This window comes from Polypterus senegalus, chromosome 2 (genome assembly GCF_016835505.1).
Source record: "Polypterus senegalus isolate Bchr_013 chromosome 2, ASM1683550v1, whole genome shotgun sequence".
Classification (NCBI taxonomy): domain Eukaryota; kingdom Metazoa; phylum Chordata; class Cladistia; order Polypteriformes; family Polypteridae; genus Polypterus; species Polypterus senegalus.
In genome coordinates, this window is record NC_053155.1 from 28223955 (window position 1) to 28246337 (window position 22383).

General features: G+C 40.8%; 1 protein-coding gene and 1 long non-coding RNA gene across 3 annotated transcripts in view; one reads left to right on the top strand and one right to left on the bottom strand.

Moving 5' to 3' along the window:
- Window positions 1-22383, top strand: part of LOC120522832 (neural cell adhesion molecule 2-like) — a 1092848-nt gene that overhangs the window by 1039057 nt on the left and 31408 nt on the right. The gene's annotated exons all lie outside the window — the stretch shown is intronic.
- LOC120522833 lies at window positions 13691-14950 on the bottom strand. The gene is made up of 5 exons (XR_005632524.1): window positions 14822-14950; window positions 14703-14738; window positions 14157-14279; window positions 13936-14052; window positions 13691-13859 (listed from the first exon to the last, which is right to left on the bottom strand). It is a non-coding gene; the product is annotated as an uncharacterized LOC120522833 (long non-coding RNA).

Here is a 22383-nt window from a genome sequence, read left to right on the forward strand (position 1 = left end):
TCTTTGAATTCAGGGCTCTGTAGGTTGATCATTTTCATTTCCATCAAACGATGTGGCATCCTTTCGTTCCTAACACATTACCCAGTCTATATCAGTATAGATATCCAGGAGGATTTCTTTTCCCCATTGAGATCTGATGTGTTTTCAAAGTGTTCCTTTAATTTTTTTGAGCAGCAGCACTACCACTGCACAAATATGGTTGAATTGATTAGTGTGACCCTCCACTCTATTGCCTCCTACCAATATAGATTCTTTAAAAACAGAGACTGTGAATACCACCATCCTATGTGAACTTCCTCACTGATACAGTGATAGGGAACACCTCTAAAACAACAATTTATTTCTTGTATTGCCCAAAATCATGTAAGAAATGTCTCAATGGGCTTTAACAGGCCCATTTTTTTGACAGCCCCTAAGCCTTGACTCCCTAAGAAGACAAGAAAAAACTCTTAAAATAAATATATATATATATCTATAAAAAGTTATTATAGGGAAAAGAAATGGAAGAGATATTGAGAAGAGCAATTCAGAGAAAGACCCCCTTCCAGGAAGATTGGACATGCAATGGGTGTCAAAAAAAAATGAGGTACATTCAACAAACAAAACAGAACGCAAGTGACCCTCTTCACAGAGCTAGATGGCCAATCTGTCATTGTCATCTGATAAATACAGTACAACAGTACAAGCTACTTCTTGTACAGAGGTCCTCAACATTTGCAGGTACAGACCACCATGATAAATCTCAAACCAAAATGCAAAATGAGATTATACCGCTCACTAAATACAGAATTATCCCATTTAGGAGACGGATGTGTTCAGAAACTACTTAACATCAATGAAAAACCACAACATCTGTCCATCAGCTAACTGCAGGACCACAGCCAGCTTGTAGAAAAACAAGACACAGTCAGAGTCCTGGAGACCCTGGCCACCAAGCCACCTCCCTCCTATTGGCCATTCTACAGCTGAATCAGTGCTGGGCTGGCCAATCAGATGAAAGGATTTTTCTCTCTGATAATTCCAGTCTTGCTTTATAAAATTTGACTTTTCCAAGATAGGCAGACAACATGGCAGTACGGCAGTGGCACCAAGTGCCATGTGACGATACCAAGAAGAGAAACAGAAAAGAGCAGGGTTTTAAATAAATGGTGGGACCTTCTTCAGACAGCTGTGTGATTTTCCTAACCTTGTACAATTAACTGAATTGACCACAGCTGGACTCCAAACAACAGCAACAATTTATTTCTTGTGTTGCCCAAAACCATAGAAAGCCCCTTCTAGGTCTCTGTCTGTAAGTTGCGTGTGCAACGGAGGCCAAAAAATGGGGTAAACACAACACACATAAAACAGAACAAAAGTAATCCTCTTCACATGGCTAGATGGCCAGTCTATCATGGAGAGGAGAGAGGAGAGGTTAGAAGGACACACTGATACAGCGCATTGCCAAACCCGCCACATGACAAACCAACTCAGAATCCCAGTTTAGGACCCGAGTGTAGCCATACAATGGGTGACACCTCATGGTCACCTCAGAAATGCAGCAAAACTGTACAACCTAATATCACATACATAGGTACAGATTTGTTAAAATAAATCAGAAACAAAGTAGAAGCTAATTAGCATAAATGTAAAACAACCATATCTGTCCATCAGCTATTAGTAGAAGCACAGCCAGCTTGTAGGAAAGAAGACAAGCCAGACACAGTCAGAGTCCTGCAGACTTCGGCTAACAAGCTGCCTCCCCCTTATTGGCTATGCCACAGCTGAGTAAGTGCTGGGCCAGCCAATCAGATGAAAGATCCTCCTACCTGATGATTCCAGTGCTTCTTTGTCAGAGATGATTTTTCCATAGGCAAGCAAACGACTTGACAGTAGAGCAGTGGCACCAAAGTGCTGCATGAGGATACTGAGAAGAAAAACTGAATACAACAAATACAAGAGCTCTCTGTGACTTTGTAAATGAAGCTAACCATTTCTTACTCTGTTTGGGCATTGTTCCTCTCCTCTCTCCCTTTTTCTGTCCCACTTCTCACCCATTTTTCTAGCCCTCACTCTAGGGTTCCATCCAGTCAGACAACAAACCTCAATACATTTACTGCCTCACCTTATACACCTTCCCAGACACGACCCAGGGAATACTTCTGTGAAGAGGTGGGACAGACTTTCTGCAAAAGATCATTCCAGACATTCATTACAGATACAAGCATAGAGTCCATTACATCTTAAATTCTATTCTGACTGCATGGAACGATGTTTGTTACTTTAGCAGCTCTGTCACAGAAGTATTTAACTTTGTGATTGGTAGTGCCAGTCTTAAACCATACTTTACGCAGCTGTGATGGTATCTCATCTGTCACTCCACTCATCTTCTGCAGTTTGTGTTTTGATTTGATGATCTGAAGTACAGATTTGGCCAATGCTTTTTTAATATACAACTTTAGAAGTTCACTGAACTCTTGTACCGATATTTCTAAGTGAGCACTAAGGGTAACACTTTGCATTAAGTGTCCATAATTCATATCATTGAAAACCTATACAGTTACCAGTAGTAGTACATTAAGATAGTTAGTGTCAAAAGAGGTGTGAATTTGATTGATGACTTTAAGCCCTGCCCCAAATATGATGGATGACATTAAGCCCCGCCCCAAATATGATTTATGAAAATATGAAATATGATTTATGAAAATATGAAATATGAAAATATGATTTATGAAAATATAATTTATGTAAACATGAAAATATAAAAATATGAACTATACCCCGCCCCTGGTTGGACCACCGTCATACTTGATCATCTCTAAACCCCGCCTTTTAGGGTGGTTCTTTCGTAAACCGGACACTTATCACTCCCCATTAACAATACTCACGCCCCCGAGTTACGCCTTTATCTCTCTATCCGCCTATAGGGTTAGGGAGAGGCATATCGCTCCACCCCTTCCCAACCCCGACTGTGGGAGGAAATGAAAGAGTTCTTGTATAAAATTCTACTCACTTAGTGAAAACGCTACGACACACAAAAGCAGACAGAATGGACGGTCTTGTGAACGCTCCTAAGAAACTGAAAGCCAACAGGGCCTTACGGGAGTTACGGGAACCACGATTCAGCTCTGTCTGGTACGATTCTAACTGTGCTTTGTGCCGGGTAGAGGTAAAAAGAAATGCAGAGGGCCAGCTCACGATCGCCGTTTCCAAGAAGGAGCCTATCCTACCCGAATATAACGATGCCGGTCACGAAGAGGAAGATAAAGAAAATGTGATAAAGGATCGAGTGAGTGAAATTAATTTTTCTATAAAAGACTGGAGTTTTTTTAAAGCTCTTATGCCAAATATTGATGAAGCTATTTATCAAGGAAAACTATCCGACCAGATGAAAAGAATTAAAAGAAAATTGGAGGAGGAGTTTAGCATGTTGAATAATTCATGCTCGGAGGAGGAGGAAGAAAACTGGGAGTCAACCGCCCCCTAAGTGAGTGGAGATAAATACAGAGGTCTTTTCTATAGTCTACATTAACCTAAAACCTTATCGAGATGTCTTCAACTAACTACCCTTCCGAAGCTGGTGCTAGCTGGGCCGGTCGTCTCCCTGTTCTCTCGGCCTCTGAGGTGGCAGAAGTCCTCAACATTTTGATGCGCTCCGAAGAACCAAGCTCCGGGGGTATGGAACATCGTCCGCCGCTGACTACCCGTTTTGGCCGGCTAACCTTCAAACCAACACTGTCTACTCTACTCCCGACGAAGTGATCGACCCTAACCTATAGCCCGGCTACTCTGCGGCAGACCAGATGCTGACAGACAACGATGTGTTTTGGGCGGGTAACAACCAGCACCCTGCCGGCTACGTACCTGATCAGGTCTGTTGGTCTACGGAACAGACAGCGGCAGTCAACGACCTGTTTTGGCCCGACGACATCGTACCTAACTCCGGGTACTCTGCTCCTAACAATTCACCTTCAGACCCACCGTCTTGGCCGGATCTTCTGATGCCCTCGAATGACCAGATCTATTGGCCCGAACCTCAGTTACCCGCTCCTGATGATATGTACTGGCTGGACAGTCTCCTGGAGAACCGTACAGGACCTGACTTTTTTGTCCCTGCTGAGGATACTCTGGGGAGCCTGACGGGCTGAGGAGATAGCCATGCAGACCATGCATCAAGAAGAGACTGTGGACGACTTGGTAGAGGCTCTGGCCTCTTGGAAGCCATCGTCCCAGGATTCTGATTATGAGGGCATGGACATTGAACAAACTGACGGGGCTCTGGGTGAAACACTTCGAAAGACTCTGAAACTGATCAAGAGTTTGATTGCGGCTCTGCTGGACATAATAGTCGATCGGGACCTAAAAGCACCTGTCAAGGTTGTTTCATAGATCACCCCAGCCAGGCGCAGCATACGTGTCTGTTTGAACCGGACTCTGTTTATCGGGTTGGCCGTTTTCAAGAGGTTCTGACTGTTTTCCGCAAACCGTGGCTCAGGAGCCTGGTCATAAAGACTCTGGGCTGCTTTAACATCTTTCCGCCTTTTCACAAGGTTCATTCATTTGTTCAAAATGCTGTAGATGAACTGGAAAATGAACATTCTATTAGCGAGGCTATTGTACAGGCCTTTCACAATATGGACGATCCATCTTACTCTAAAATACGTGAAATAGCCGATGCTTTCTCTAAAAGGCATTTTTCTGTACCAGACATGACCGATGCACCTTTGGGGTTTTACGGGGAGTATGATATAGAAAAATCAGACGAAGTGTCTGAACTCAATGTGCCTGTACTATGAAATGTTTTTAAATGTTTTTAATACTGCTGTTTTTGAAAATTACCAATAAATCCTCCTTTGATTTTTAAACCATTGACATTTTTCTTTCACCGTCGGCGATGGAGGTTACTTGAAAAAAGTTTATTATAGCCCGGCAAATCCTGGTAGCTTTGGGGGAAAAGACTCTTTGAAAAGAGCTCTTGAGGTTTCGGGTCAGAAAAGTAATGACCAACAGGTGTCGGATTGGTTATCCGGTCAATATGCTTATACAATTCATAAACCCGCTAGAAGGCATTTTAGGAGAAATAAGGTTTATGTATCCGATATAGACTCACAATGGCAGATGGATTTAGCGGACATGACAAATGTGACCGAGCATAATCTGGGTTATAAATATTTGTTAACATGTATCGACGTACTTTCTAAGTACGCGTGGGTACGACCCCTGAAGAACAAAACGGGTAAGGAAGTGACGAGAGCATTCCAAGACATTCTGAGCGCCGGGCGTACTCCAAAGAAACTCCAGACCGATAAGGGGAAAGAGTTTTTTAACCGTGATTTTCAAAAGCTGTTAAAGAAGATCGGGATAAAACATTTCACCACTGGAAACGAATTAAAGGCCTCCGTGGTGGAGAGATTTAACCGGACATTAAAATCTAAAATGTGGAAATATTTCAGCGCTTATAACACGAGAACCTACATCGATAAATTGCATGATTTAGTATACTCTTACAACAAAAGTTATCATCGAAGCATAAAAATGGCTCCTTCCGATGTAAACACGTTAAATTCTTGGAAAGTTTTCAAAAATTTATACGCCGTCGCAAGTAGCCCCGCTAGAATTTCTCATAGCCGGAAATGAGGAAGATTACCTGGATTTGAATAACACTCTTCTACACCTAAGGGGAAAGATAGTGAATGCTGATGGGACTAACATACCTGCCGGGGCAAAGGTCGGATTTGTCAACTACCCTATAGCCAGTTTGTTTTCCCAAGTTGATGTCACCCTCGGGGACCGTCTAATATCCCAGAGTTCAAATTGTTATCCTTACCGAGCTGTCTTAGAAGGCCTGCTAAATTACAGCCAAGAGACTCTTCATTCTCAGTTTGCTACAGGACTTTTTTACAAAGATACACTTAACAAATTGGAAGAGACAGACCCCGACGGAGAAAACATCGGTTTTAAAAACCGAAGCGCCTATACAGCCGGTAGCAGGACTGTTGAACTTCTGGGGCACATACATACAGATCTCTTTTTCCAGGAAAAACTACTATTGAACGGTCTAGACGTGAAGATTAAAATGGTTCGGAACAAAGATGAATTCTGCTTAATGTCCGGTGATGCCGAACGTTACAGAGTAATCATAACATCGGCCTCCCTGTTTGTAAAAAAAGTAAAAGTTTCACCGGCCGTGAAATTAGGACACGCTCATGCCCTTACCTCAGCCAATGCTAAATACCCTGTGGAAAGGGTGAATATGAAAGTATTCAGTATGCCGCGGGATCCGAGTATGCAATCAAGAAAACCTGTTTCTGGGCCAACTACCAAAGTATGTGGTGATTGGCATGGTAGATAATGAGGCCTTTTCGGGCTCTTATACACGGAACCCGTTCAATTTCAAACACAATGATGTAGAGTTCCTGGCTCTGTACATGGACGGTGAACAGATTCCTGCCAAACCCTTTCAACCAGACTTTGTAAGCGGCAATAGTGCCAGAGAATATTATAACCTGGTATTGGCCACTGGTAAGCATTTGAAGGATCAAGCTCTGGCTATCAGCCGTTCAGAGTTCTCGCAAGGATATACTCTTTTCGCTTTTGATCTAACCCCCGATCAAGAATGCGGCGATCATTTTCATTAGTTAAAACTGGAAACATGAGATTTGAATTACGCTTCCGCGTCCCTCTCCCTCGGACCGTCAATCTAATAGTATATGCGGTCTTTGACAACATCATTGAAATCAACCAGAGACGTAATGTTCTGTATGACTACTAATAAACACCATGAATACAAAACAATTAACAGAACTACTGTCCCAAGACCCCTACACCGAAAGATATTTCCGCGGTGTGTTGGCGTGTGATCAACTACCGGAAAAAAATAACGGCTTGCCGGCCATGTTTGTAGTGAATACTCACCGTCAAACCCAACCCGGAGAACACTGGCTGGGGATTTACCTCACAGAAGACGGAAAGGGGGAGTTTTTTGATTCCTATGGAAATCCCCCTGACTTTATCTACTTCCCGAAAGACATTTACCATTTCTTAAGCAAAAACTGTAAACAAATCATTTACAATAACCGACAGCTTCAAAGTTGGTTCTCGGACAAATGCGGTCATCACTGCCTCTTCTATCTGCATCAGAGAGGAAAAGGTCTCCCGTACACCTCTGTAATAAAAAAGTATTCTGAGGACGTGAACAGTAATGACTCTATGGTCTCTAAATTTGTTCGTTCCTGGCTTCCTTCACCGGGACTCTGTTTTTATCAGTACCCTTGCGTGCAAAGATCCGAGACCTATAAATATTTCAATAGACGGTTAAAGGATGACGACACTCTGTAATGATATAAAATTGTATTTAATAAACAAATAATTTTACAAATTAATAAGCAATCCATTCCAGTCTTTTTTCTCGGTTTCAGTCGGTAGGGGCTAACTTCTGTTTGATGAGCAGGGAGGGGGGCGGCGGGTGGTTTAAAACTTTCAAGGAGTTCTCTCGTTTCATCATTAGGTACGACAGAAAATGGAATGTTCAAACCGGCCATGGCGTTTACAAATTCCTTCCACCCCCGCGGTCTCCTATGTTCAGGTATTGTATGAGAAGCGGTCAGATTACGGACCAAATCCACCATGTTGGATCCGACCAAAGGTTTACCTTCTAACACTAGCTCTCCACGATCATTCCAGAAGGCGTAATGGGGATTAACGGACATTTTATGTAAAACAAATTCAATATTTGTCTTTGATTTTACAGGCGCTTCTCAAAACCTCTTGCCAAACCTTGTCCTCAGACACCTTGACTGTTCCGGGGCCCCCCTCGCCACTTTCTTCTTTTGGTAATACGAGCGTCAGACTGCCAGCTTCTTTATCGGCCTTTTTAACTAGAGTCAGATATCTCTGCAAGATGGAAGTGTAAAGCTTCACCTTCTCGTCAGCCCCTATATCACAGCGTTGCAGGATGTTTCTCATTTCTTTGTCCAGTTCAGTTTCCGTGGCACTCAAGAGTTCGTTCGGGGTAGCACTCTTTTGCTGAAAAAGAGACATTTGTTGCTGCGGGACCAAATACATTTTTTGAGCGTATTCCATGTTTATGCTCTAGAAGCTAGTAAACTGGATATGAATGGCACAGCGACGCTTAAAAGAGCTCCCAAAAGCCTCCTTTCTGGTTCAGAATAGCTTTCTTCTTTTTTAAGGTTAGTTTTTTGTCACTTATTTTTCGGACAGATGTTTTATGCTTCTTGAGTCGCTTAAACTGTTTGGGGGAAAGAGGTATATTACCTTTTAAAGTATTACAGGCTATCTCGGACAAAGCATTAATTAAATCGTCAGAAGAGGCGTTGATAAGATTTTTACGGCGACAAGAACAACGGAGTAAGACCTTGAGAGGCTTTAAGTTTCTGCTTATTCTGGCCGACATGCTGACGGAATATGTAACTTTGACTCAGAACACCTTCTTTTATCTTTTCACGGTGTACACGACAGGCCAGTCAGGTGGGAACAGACCTGTTCTTAATCGCAGTTCGTCGGGGGTCTGCGCCTTTAAATCCACTAAGAGATAGCCGTACGGTAGTTTTGTAGCATCTTCGAAAGCCTCCAAAAAAACTTAACACGCCTCGGATACATTTGACGGGCCAAGGTAGTAATCTGCAATTTGTCCCTGGGGTTTTTAAAAAGAGTAATATAATTGGCGTTAAGATTAATCGTTCGGCTTTTCTTTCCTTGAAAAAATAAATTTTGAACCAAGTAAATGATAGACAGATTCCGATGATGAGTATATTTTGTGAAAGCTTTTTCTATTTCCTGGCTTTCGCTAGCGCTTCCATCAGATCATCTATAATGACCAAATTTATTTTCTCAGGAGGGAGAAGTTCGTCGTTGCATAAAGACTTTGGGAGCCCCTCAATAAATTTTAATTGCTGAAATTTAGCCGACAGCTCGTCGTACATTTTCTGCCAACAACTATAAAACCAAACGATATTTTGAAAAGGGTGAGACACACGTGATTCGAATGTTCCAATAATTTTTTCACATAATAGGATTTACGGAACAAGAGGGTCCAGAGATAATTTTAGCGAAGGGGTGTTGAAGGCGGGCGTCAAAATCTCTTTTAGTAGCCATAAGGTCTTGTGTTGTAATCTTTTAGGAGAACCCTCTTGTTATACACCACTCTGAATTTCTTCCTGAGTGGTCTGTTTTCTAAAGTGAAAAGTTTTTTATTTCGACGGATCTGCTTACCGTGAACCAGTAACTCTTGAGTAGGGGCTTCATGAGACGTCACAAAATTCTGAACTAGATTGGTTAGTGACTCGAGGTTTATAATTTTACCGGTTTCGTGATTGATGGTAATACCTTTTACCTTCATACATGTTTTGCCTTGTGCCGTTTTATACCCATACGTCTTTGGACCGCCTGAAGCAAATTCAGTAATATAATCACCAGGATTTAACTCACTGGTGAGCTCTCCTAAATAGTCACCCAGAGGAGGATTGTACTGACCAGGCTGAGAAGTAAAAATGACCGAGTCGGTGTCGTGGTACAACACCCTTTCTCCCAGACTGTCCAGTAAATCGTACAACTCTAACCGTGCATAGGCCGTGGTGAAAGCAGCAATGACAACATTAACGCTACCAGGTAGGGTATACTTTTCATCGGTGTACTTCCATTGTATTTGAGCAATCTCATGCCGATAAATTCAAAATAAGAAACATTATACTGTTTGGAGAAAATGTATTGCAAGAATTCCTCACCATCCTTGACTAAGCTAGTAGTGAGATGGAGAGGTTTTTGCCCAAATTTACCCCAAAGAGAATTTAAAAACAACTTTGAAATCTGCCTCTTGGCTGGATTTACGGCGATGTTATCGCGTTCCAATCGTACACCTTCCTTCTGATAATAATCTAAAATATAACGGTCGCGGAAGCTTCATCCATACACCAGGCAGGATAACCCGAGGCCTCCTGCTTGCCTTTTAGATGAAGCTTGATATAATCTGAGAATAACTCAGAAGTACGTTCGGGGTAATGCCAAATCTCGTATACTTTTGAAACTTTATACCCTTTGTCAATGGCCTTTGCTATTTCCACACTGCACCAAGTACCGGTTAAAGCTCTCTCATCCTCTGTGTGACGACAGTCCACAATCTGAGCTTCTGTCTCCGCGCAGGTGCACAGAGGGTGAACATTAATTTCCCACAAAACCTGAGAGGCAGGACTGGAAAATTGAGACCACGTGGAGGATGGACGGTGGCTTTAATTAATCCAAAATACTGCCGAGATCCCCAAACTGCTGAAAAATGATAGTGGGGTGACCGACCGGGTACATTTTGTTTTATTCACAAACGGGTACAAGCTAGTGAAATCATAATAGTGAATCTGTTCGGCCCCCACCGCCTTGTGGTACAATTTTATGGCGTTGGTACGTCCCGAACAAAGAGTCCCTGGGTTGTATACGTTGAGGGAAATCACAGTGTTTTAAGAAACTTTGTAGCCTGAGGTCTTGTTTTTTCATACTCTCCCAAGAATGCTCCCAGAGTACGCACATCTAGATTAAATTTTGTCCTAAGTATTTCCAATTTTCTCATAAACTTTTGATACATGGCCGCACAAGTCATACCGGTTAAAGGATGGGTACTGTTTAAATCATAACATTCGGGACAGCCGTGATAAAAACAACCAGCAAATTCAAAGGCCGTCGGAACACCTTTAACTACGGCATAGCCGTCAAGATGAAAGGAACCCTTCTTTACTTCCCCAAGGTTTAGAGCGTGTTGAATGTTCAATTTTTCTGTTTCACAGAGATACAATAACCATTGAATAGAGGCGTTCGAATAGTTTTTCTGACTACTACTGTAATGGTCAGAAGGAATTATACCTACAGACTTTGGAGGCATGCAGTTTTGCCTGTACATGGCCATACATAGAGATGCCAGGGTCATGCATTGAAACGGGTCAATGTTGCCAATTTTGATGACCTCGTCTCTGAATTTAATGCACGCTGTTCTAAGAATTTCGCGTCATTTTACAATAAAAAGCCATCTCCTCTTTAAAATTAAAAACACCATGCTTGACCCCGTCGTACCATGTAAAAAATTCTTCCTTTTCTTTGGTCATCATGCTCTGAATACCGTAGCATTCAGGTTCGGGGTAGGGGCCGATATAATTCTGGTTTTCAGCCGTATTGAAGAAATGGGGGAAATAACCTTTTGCGGCTTCAAACCCCATGGCTTTAGGCATGGCACTCAATTTCATTGTTAAAAAATTCAAAGAATCTATAAAATGTAATTTATAACCATCATCTGTGAAACACATCAGCTTATTTCCTTGAGTAGTAACACTAGGGTTCACACCATTTTCAAGCAGATACTTCATTAAAAAGTACCCATCGTAACTTTTGAATTGTGAGCTATGAAGGTATAGCCATGATACTTGGGGCGACGGTATCTGGCAAAGAACTGTTGTACACAATCTTCACCCGCCCAGAACCAGGATTTACCCTGTAAGGACTTACAGTATATGTAATTAGGAATGTGCACCCCCGTTTCTTGCCGACTTTCAAAATCATAAAACACGTATTTCTCACAACGATCCTCAGACTTCAAGGTTTCTATAAAGCACTGATGGTTTTCCGCATCATTTTCAATTTTGTTTTACAAACACGGCATTCTTTGGGCCGACATTTATGGGGTTTTGAGGCGGCATTCACTGTGTAAGTTTTGTAACACAGGGGACACATTTTTGCAGTGTCACAGGCCGCTTCCATATCGTTGGTCTTGTCGTTAAATTTAGGAATCGTATGCTGAATAAAACAAAATTGGGACCGACAGTAACGGTTGCAATCACCACACTTGACAAGTTCTTCAGGGATCGGACGGCAGTCGGGGGAGAAACACACGTTGCAATGGCCTTCACAACGATGGCTAAGGATGGAGTGGTAGCTTGTGTAACAGTAATCGCACAAGTATTTAACCCCCAGGAACCCCTTTAAATTCAAAATACCATAGTAATGGTTGTCGTGTAAAAACATAAAATAGGTTTTGGGGTTTCTACCTCGGGAGCCTTCAAATTTTAAAATTTATCATTTCTTAGACACCTGTACCAGACAACAATTTTAATACCCAGCAAGTTTTCAAATTTATGCAAATCCAAAGGACACTTTTTCATGCTCAGATAATCCAGCCCTGCTCTGAAGTTTATACGCTTCACGCATGCATAACGGGGCTTTGCCTGTACCGGTCTTCCATTAGGCTAAGCAGACAAAAGGCAAAACAGAGCTGATTCCCGTAATTATAAGAAATAATTAAATGCTTCATTTTCTTTCTAACTATTTCATGGTTGAGTAGAGATGATACCTTGCGGCGCCATGAGCCCCACTAGGTGACCGAACAATCTGAGTGACTAGCATCAGAGACTCATCAGCCAACACACTCGCATGACTCTGAAGAAGATTCTCTATCTGCTGAAGAAAACCGTCTACATTAATATTAGAGCCAGTCAACTGTATAAAAACGCTGATGGGTAATGAATCGCACGCAATTCTAGCTGTACGACATCTTGCGGATTTAAAGTTCCTGAAAACTATCCAGAATTCTTTGCAACGTCTCATGAATACTGTTAAACACCTCCTCGTAAGACTCTAGTTCATAGGCATCTGCAAAATTTAAGGGGTGTCTTATTTCAGTGTTGTTAAAAGCAGGTCTGTCGATCTGCTGAAAAATGTCTGGACCGTCATTACTAGAGACAGCAGAGGGCCCGGCCACGCCTAAAGTAGACGAGGGTGAATGTTTAGATACCACAGAACCACCGGACATGACTGGCGCGATTGAAGAGGTTGAAGGGGTAGCTGTAAACGGCTGTGTAATAGGGGCTGATGAAGCGGTGACTGGAACAGGGGGCAAGACTGAAGCAGAGTGCCCCGAAGGGGGCATGACTGGAACAGAAGTGGGAGCTACAGGGCCAGAAACAGAGGAGCCAGTGCTGGGGACAGAGGGGGTACAGGGACCTACTAAAGTGGAAGCTATAGGGCCAGAAACAGAGGAGCCAGTGATGGGGACAGAGGGGTTACGGGGGCCTACTAAAGTAGACGGTTTGGACCCAGAGGGGCTAGCTGAAGCAGAGTGCCCCGAAGGGGGCATGACTGGAGCAGAAGTGGGAGCTACGGGGCCAGAAACAGATGTAGCCAAGGGAGTAACCGAGACTGATGTGGCCATACTGTGAGAGGGGGCAGCATTTACAGAACCCGACATGTTTGTTAAACCATGACCCGTTTGAGCATTCACATTCTCGTTCAAAGACCGCTGAACCCTTTCTAACAAGTTATTTAATGTCTGCATTTCATCTGGGGTGGCTACTGGACGTAGGGCTTCTAAAAGGCTGTCAAGCTGGTCAAAGTTGATGGGAGTGGTAACAGGTGAAGGAGCTCTCATGGTCGCTATTATATTACTCATTTGGAACAGGTTTTGATTTTGCCAATTAATATATTCCAATTCATTAAAATATCGGGGTGGTGGAGTAGGCATTTTTGGGGGCCGAATCGAAAAGTTGAGCTCATCAGACATGTCATGCAATAAATCAACATTTTGAGCACCGCTCCCAGCGTCCAAGTCCTCACTTGCACGCCTTTTGCCAGACATTATTTGGGGAACAAGTTTTCTAAAATTGCATACAATAAAATAACCTTTTCACGTATATCCGGAGACAGGGTAAAGGTCCGTAATGCACTTTGAAAAATCAACAGCACTCGTTCGATTTCCGCCTTCAGCTCAGCAGCCTTAGCAGCGGGATCCAATCTTTCAGGTTCACCGATTATTTGGGTGAGAAGTCCGGGTGATGATGCAAACGGCGGTGATCCCCCGAGTATCTGAGTCAGTAAGCCAGGAGAGGCTGGTTCTGAAAAAACAAGCAAGACTAAGTTTTCTTTAAAAATAAACATTTGTTGCGCGCTCGCACAAATAGTTCAACTTACCGGGCGGCGTGAATGAGATGTTCAATAATAGACTGTCCGAGAGCCTTTGCGCCGATTCTAGATGCTGACTGGAAACTTCGGAAGAAAACCCGCTCTTTGGAGGCGTCGAGTATTCTGCTAAAAAGTACATATTTAACCCCAACGCCTTATTTTCTTCCCCACACACACAAACACACATACACACACGCACACACGAGCCCTGAGTGGAAAGTGATACTTACTTTCTGGGGACTCTTTGGCTGAGGCAGGATTTTTATTCTCAAAAAGACAATCTGTTTCAGCTATTAAATCCTCCAATTGCGAACTAGTCAGATTTAAAGAATCAAACAGTTCACCCTCCGATTCTAAAATATAAAAGACTAGGTTTGTACGTACTTAAAGACCATTGCATTAAAAAGTAATCAGCCGGAACATTCTTATAAAAGTAATTAACATTAAAAAAGTAATACGTTTGTACATACTTAAAGACGTTAAAAGTTTTAAACCGGCGCGGTCTTATAATCAACCTTTCGATTTATAAAAGGTTAGTCTGTATAACTACTATAATTAGCATGAAACTTACATTAAAAGCAATAAGTTTGTACATACTTAAAGCAAAATTTCGATTTATAAAAGGTTAGTCTGTATAACAACTATAATTAGCATGAAGCTTACATTACCATTAAAATAATATGTACATCCTTAAAGAAGTTAAAAGTTTTAAATCGGCGCGGTCTTATAAACAAAATTTCGAATTAAAAGTACGGCCGAAAGAAGATCTGACTCACTTTTTGAACAGCCAACCGGCCAGAAACTACAGCCTTCTGAAATAAGAAAAATAATTCATTTATAAACTCGGGGCGTTACGACTAGATACAGTTTTTTCATTTAAAAGCAGAAAACATACCTCCGAGTGAGAGGCTGCTTTGAGATTGCTCTTCGTCGCTGGAACTATCTGATTTGAAAGCGGATATAGAAGAAAATCATTTCAACAGTTTGATGAGACGGGCATTAACGGCATATATTTCTATAATCTACACTTATCCTCAACCACAAAAGTATTTTTTGCCATGCCAGCCATTGCGGAAGAAAAAGCAAAAATGCCTACCTTATGGCAAGATCTTGGAGACACTCGTAATGTTTGAATAGTTATTGTAGTAACACCGCGAAGCAGAACACTTTATGCGGCACATAGGGACCCGTAACGCCTTGGAAGGGCGGAGCGAAAAGCGCGGGACGTTTGTGAGAAAGCTCATAGGTTCAGAGTTGTTGATGTTCCGCCTCTAAGGGGCGGTGACCCTTTCTAGCGGCAAAGAAGCCTCATTCAAACACATGCCGCGGTAAGGTTCAAATCTAAGCATATACTTTGTTTTACCGAGAGATCGCCACACGTATTTTAAAGTTAATATACCGTAAATGTGAAATAAAGTCAATTTTGACATTTACACAATTAACACGGCTAAAATAAAGTAACGGAAAGACCCCATTCTTAGATCGCGACATATATTTTAAAGTTGACATACTGTAAATGTAAAGTAAACTGTATTAACACGGCTAAAATACATTATCAGAAAGAGCCCTTTCTTAGTTCGCAACGTGTACTGTAAATGTGAAACGAGCTCAATTTCGACATTTGCCGATTAACGCGGCATATAGAACCCTTTTTAATAACTCTTCTTGCGAGTTTGTAAAGATCATTGTGAATATAAGAGAGTCGTTAGTGGAAAATACTTCATTTAATAACTTTGTTCTTAGACCATAGGAATGTAAAAAGTGTTGTGCTTAAGTTTGCAGAGCCAGTGCTAAAAAGCGTGTTAAGAATTTTATTAAAAATCAGAAGGAGTGTATATATTCTTAATCGCTTTGATTCGGGGTGAGAATAAGTATTTTACGTTATGATATAAAAAATTGAATACGTTTAAATTAGATTAAGACTTTTGTTAATTGATAACATGAAGGGCGCCGACTCCCTGTGGGGACCTAATTACTTCAACATCTGTCTAATGCCTAAAACAGCCGGAAAGGCCCTGGTTTGTCACGGTATGGTAAGTAAATGAGACAGACCGTGATCGATCATATTTGGCGCATTCCGATGGGGGAGGTACGTAATTTTCAAAGAGGCGTTCAGGCATTAGGAGTGGCCATGTATTTTCGTGTTTTTGATTCTAATGCAGCTTATAACGTTTTTAGAAATTTGTATATTTATTTTCTTACTATTAGTTTACAACTTAGAGGGGAGAGTGAAAATCGTTTTTAGTTAGGGCGGTGTCGTGATCTTGTAACTTAGTCTGGTTTGAGGGGGTGAATATTTCAGTTATGACTGTGCAGGAAAAATAAAGATGCGCGTCGTGAACTTCTAACTTAGACGCGGAGTGAAAATCGTTTTTAGTTTGGTTTGAGGTGGCTGTGGTGAACATCATTTTAGTTATGACGGTGCAGGAAAGACGCGTGTCGTGAACTTATAACTTAGAGCAGAGAGTCCCTATCGTTTTTAGAAAATTGTATATTTACTTTTAGTGGGGTGTTCGCAGAGACAGTGCTGAAAAGCGTGTTAAGAATTTTAGTAAAAATCAGAAGGAGTGTATATATTCTTAATCGCTTTGATTCGGGGTGAGAATAAGTATTTTACTTTATGATATAAAAAAATTGAATACGTTTAAATTAGATTAAGACTTTTGTTAATTGATAACATGAAGGGCGCCGACTCCCTGTGGGGACCTAATTGCTTCAACGTCTGGCTAATGTCTAAAGCAGCCTGGTTTGTCACGGTATGGTAATTAAATTAAGAGACAGGCCGTGATCGATCATATTTGGCGCATTCCGATGGGGGAGGTACGTAATTGAAAAACAAGTCTTTTTTGAACCGGTGAAATTTACAAAGAGGCGTTTTTCAATTACGTCTGTGCCGTGAGCTTCGTTTGGTTTGAGTTGGCTGTGGGGTGAACATCATTTCAGTTATGGGGTGAAGGAAAGATAAAGACGCGTGTCGAGAACTAAAAACTTGGAGGTGGAGTGAAAATCATTTTTAGAAAATTTTATTTTCTTGTATGGGAGTAGGATTTTTAGTGGTGCGCGTTTTTCTTTGTCCTGCCTACGTTGTGGTTGTCAGCTTGTTGAAGTAAGAAGGAAAGTGAATATAAACCATTGATTAGTTCTTTTATTTGATAATTTACCACTTGCCCGTCTGGGAAGGGATATTACAGTATATTTTCTTACAATTAGTTTATAACTTAGAGCGGTTGTGTGAATATTTTATAGCGTTTTTATGTAGTCATACATATGCGTGGCTTTGCACGCGGGATAAGTGTATATTTAATTTTATAATATTAGTTTTTAATCTAGTGCTTATAAAATGTGTCCGTGAGTTTATATCTTAGCGCGGGTCTGTGAATATTTTCAGAAAGTTTACACATAGCTATGACGGCAAGACATGTTTGTATTTAATTAATTAATATTTAATTTTGAATCTAATGTTTATAAAATGAGGTCGTGAGTTTATATCTTAGCGCGGGTCTGTGAATATTTTCAGAAAGTTACACATAAGCATAGCTATGACTGCAAGATAAGTGTATATTTAATTTCACAGTATTAATTTTGAACCTAATGTTTATAAAATAAACCCACGTGTCCTAAGTTTATAAATACATTTTCATACTTTTATAGTTTCATATTTACATAAATTATATTTTCATAGTTCATATTTTCATTTTTCATATTTCATATTTTCATATTTCCATAAATCATATTTGGGGCGGGGCTTAATGTCATCCATCATATTTGTGGGCGGGGCTTAAAGTCATCAATCAAATTCACACCTCTTTTGACACTAACTATCTTAATGTACTACTGTTACCACTGCAATTCTCCATTACAATTGCCCAGACCATGGAACATCTGTATCATAGTTGTAGTTCCATACCCTGATGTTTTTATGACATTTTGAAAGTACAGATACAATGTAACTATGTAAGCACACTTGCTTTTGGATCAGTGATAAACAATTACATTGTAATTATATAAACTGTGGAATAACAATGACAGCTGAGTAATTAACTATAACGTTACTTTGTATTATACAGTAAGTACGGAGTAATAACTTGTAGTTACACTGTACTTATACAGGTAATTACATAGTAGTTACAGTGTAATTATGGACACAATATGAAGTGTTACCGCACTAAAATAAGAAACTGTAACACCATACAACATTTTTATTTTTTATCCCAACCACTTGTATGTATGTGTTTATTTATTTTTATTTAGTTTTTGCTACCCTTTCTGCCCCTCAATGAACTTTTATACTACTCTGACTTTGTTTCTAAAATAACAAACACGGAGTGCTAAATATCTGGACATTTGGCTTCTAATTCACTCCTTTTCTTTCTGCTCTATTCCAGAATGTAATATTGCCTTCTAACAATATGACACTTTTCAAAGCTTATCCAATTACTCTTCCCTATTATGTTTTATGTTCAGAAGACAAAATAAATAATTAAAGCTGTTTGCAACTGTAGTTAACCCACAATGTTAGTAGAATAAGCTTCCAGAGTTTGGTTTCAAGCATTACTTTGTTAAAAAACACATACTATTTTTCCAGTTTGTTCGACTTTGTGGTGCTGCATTAATGCAAATATGTCCATATGTAAATTTTTATAAATATTTACACATGAGTGATAACCACGAAGGCAAAAAATATGATAAACACACTGAATCCTAAAGCAAGTTAGCAATTTAAATGGCTGATGAAACTTAATCTAAGATGTCCAGACAATTATAAAAATGCTGTTGCAAAAAGCATCTGTGCCCTAGAAAACATGTCCTTATTAATCAGTGATTGTCTGTCTGTCTGTCTATTAACTGTTCACTTCCCTAGTTAGGTTAACTGGCACCTATAAATTGGCCTGGAACATTTGAATGTGGCCTTTAATGACTTCTTGGGCACAGCCATCAGCAGTGTGTCTGTCTGCGGAGAGAGTGTCGACCTCATCGAGAGGTTTACTTATCTTGGCAGTGACATTCATGTCTCTGGTGACTCTTCCTATGAAGTCAGTAGATGGATTGGGAGAGCATGGGGGGTCATGAGGTTGCTGGAAAGAGGTGTGCAGCGCTCCCTATATTTATGCAAAAGGACGAAGGTCCAAGTCTTTAGAGTCCTGGTGCTTCCTGTCTTGCTATGTGGTTGCGAGACATGGACGCTATCCAGAGACCTGAGACGAAGACTGGACTTCTTTGGTACTGTGTCTCTCCGGAAATCCTTGGGTACCGTTGGTTTGACTTTGTGTTGCTCATGGTGTCCTGAATGAGTCACATTACCTGCATTGTGAGGGAGCATCAGTTACGGTACTACGGCCATGTGGCGCATTTCCCTGAGAGTGATCCGTATCATTGTCGAGGACCCGAGTGGCTGGGCCAGGCCAAGGGGACGCCCACGTAACTCCTGGCTGCGGCAGATACAGGGTCATTTCCGGAGGGTGGGACTGCACCGCATGTCTGCCTGGGGGATTGCCAACCGGGATCCAGAGTTGCTTCGTTGTGTAGTGGGTGCAACAACACCCTGTACCAGTGCATGCTCCCTGACTAGACTAGTATGTCTTTGTAGTAAAATGGTGTCTTATCCCGAGATGAAGTTCTGCCCCCAAAATTACGATAACTGAGCAAGATAAGTGTATATTCTGGTAGCAATTAAAGCTTGCATTCTATGAACTGTTATCGTTTCCTTGTGCAATGGATGACACCATTATCATGGTTGTACTTATAGGAGCAGAGAAATACTAGTGTAGTGTAGAGTACTAGTGACATACCGATGAACTGGAGTGATTACTTTCACTTAGCTAAATATAATTATCAGTTGAAATTACAAAATACAGAAAATGAATAAAAAAAATAACAAATTCAATCAAAAGATAGTATTATGCATCCAGACAAAAAAATAAATAAATGAATATCTTAATATACTGTAAAAGAAAGGGATTGGTTCGTATGGACAAAGTATGACATTTTAAGTTTCAGTATTGTAAGACTTTACAGCAAATTATAAAAAAGATCATTCTTAAATAATATAAATATTCCAATGATTTGTACAAAGGTTTATATTAAAGAGCATATTATTATTGGATAAGGTTACCTAAGACATCATTTTAATAGAATATTGATGAAATACATGAAACTCTCTTTAAACTACGTTAGCTGCAGGGGTAGAGGAATAAAACATTTTTAATGATCCCTTAGTCAGTGGTGCTAATTATTTGTGTGCATATATTTTTTTCATACATATAAATAAAATCAAAGTAATAAAATAGTGTAAATAAGTGGACGCTCGGTGGCGCTATTGCCCACTCATCTCCCAACACACAAATGCAGACACTGTTTTAAAACACACAGAATTATTTTAATATTCTTCTATAAAGTGCACAAAGCACCTCCTCCACCACAATACACAATAATCAATAACCCTCTCCTCCCAGCAGCTCTGTCTCACTCCCTCCCAACTCCGGCTCCGGTTTCCCACAGTCCTTTTTATAGTCTTTGACCCGGAAGTGCTTCTGTCCTTCAGTCCATGTGTTTCCAAAGTACTTCAGTTCTTCCAACACCAAACCACGTGACTTGGAAGTACTACCGGGCTATAATAGAAACAGAAGTCTCAGTGTCTCCCTGCAGCGTCCCCTAAGAGGACCCACAGTACCCAGCAGGGCTATGAAGCCAAACCCCATTTTCCATGATGCTCTGCGGGAATCCGGGGCACCTCTAGGCTGCAGGAAGGACGCCATCTAGCGTCCTGGATGTGTCGACCGGGATGAACTGCCGGCCGTCCATCACAATAGATGGAGGCAAAGTTTGAACCACAGTGCTACTAACTTGCATTTGGACGTGCTGACTTCAATATTATTCCCCACAAGCCAAAGGTCTGCAATAATATTGATCTTTCCAGCTGTTAAATCTGACCCATTGTTGGAGTTTTTCCTTTTTTTCATGGCTAAATTAATTTTTCTCTGATTTTTGATTTTTTCCAGGAACTTAGGTACATGAGATTGATCCGTTAGTGAAAACTGTTTTCACTTTATTGGCCTGGAAATGGCTAAGAATTTCTAGATATTAAATCAATCAGGGACATGTCTGCTATACAATAAAGCACTATGGTACAGTATATGTGCCCCTCTTGGAAATCTGATTGGACAATTTGGCTTTGGTGATTCAACAAAAGGAAAGGTGGGAGGGTGAGACATACAACAAGGAGTAAAGGTGCACAATGAGAGAGTCGCGTTCAAAGACAGAGAGTATAAAACCGAACATGAGGCGAGAAAGATGCCTCGAAAATAATGACCGAGTCTGAGGAGCAGACTTTACGGTGTAACCAGCAAGTGATGCTCTTGAGCCCCAAACCAAAGACACACTGATGACCAACACAATTTGGAGATTAAATAAAAGATTGATTTCTCCCCATAGTATTTCAACAAGCACCATCAAAAGATCAGTCATCAGTACACAATTCTGACCAATTCTTCTTCCTTTCCTTTCCTTCCAAGCAAAACTTTGGACCATTTTTTTGGTGTCACCACATTGCCCTTCTAGGGGCACATCCAGGTCACATTGAAAACAGTATTGTCCTCCCCTGACAGTGTCCTCTGGCTGAACTTTTTTTCCATCTTGGCTGGGATGCCTGTCTGTTCTATGTGTTATTTTTGCAAAGGGAACATGCTTGAGAAAGGGAGCGCCGGTAAAGAAAGGTTCAGACACACATGGATTCCAAGGAAAGGAGCTGAAGGTGCATGGATGTCAAAAGATGGCAAATATCTTTTAATTACTCTATTACCTGTCTTTGACTGGTATCAGGGTGAGAATACATATATATATATATATATATATATATATATATATATATATATATATATATATATACACACAAGGGATGTTCAAAAAGTTTCCACACTTGTTTTTAACTCTATTTATTAAGAATTTCAAAAACAAATTACATCATTTTTCTATAGTCACCTTCCTTTACGATGCAGTTTTCCCAGCATCGTACCAACTTTTTAATTCCATCAGCAAAAAATTGCGAATCAGTTCCAAGGTTCTTTCCTCATTCCTCGTGTTCATGGCTGTAGCTGGACGTCCAGAGGGCTCTGCATCCGTCACACTAGTACGTTTTTGAATGTTTTTGAACATTTCCATCCACTCATAGATAACTCTATGAGAAAGAACTTTATCCCCATACAGATCACACATGCGGAGATGAATTTGTGCTCCCAACACACCTTCTGCCCACAAAAAGCTATTGACAGAACACTGATCCTCTTTGGTGCAATTTATAAGTTTTGCAGCTATCCTCACCAAAGGGTGACAACTCATACCTAAACTGTAAGGGCAGCCAGCTTGCCAGATAGAACCAGTCACATGACACTCTCAGACATGACCAATTACTACTCTTCCCACCTTCACCGTTCCGAACATGCAGAAACTTTTTTGAATGTA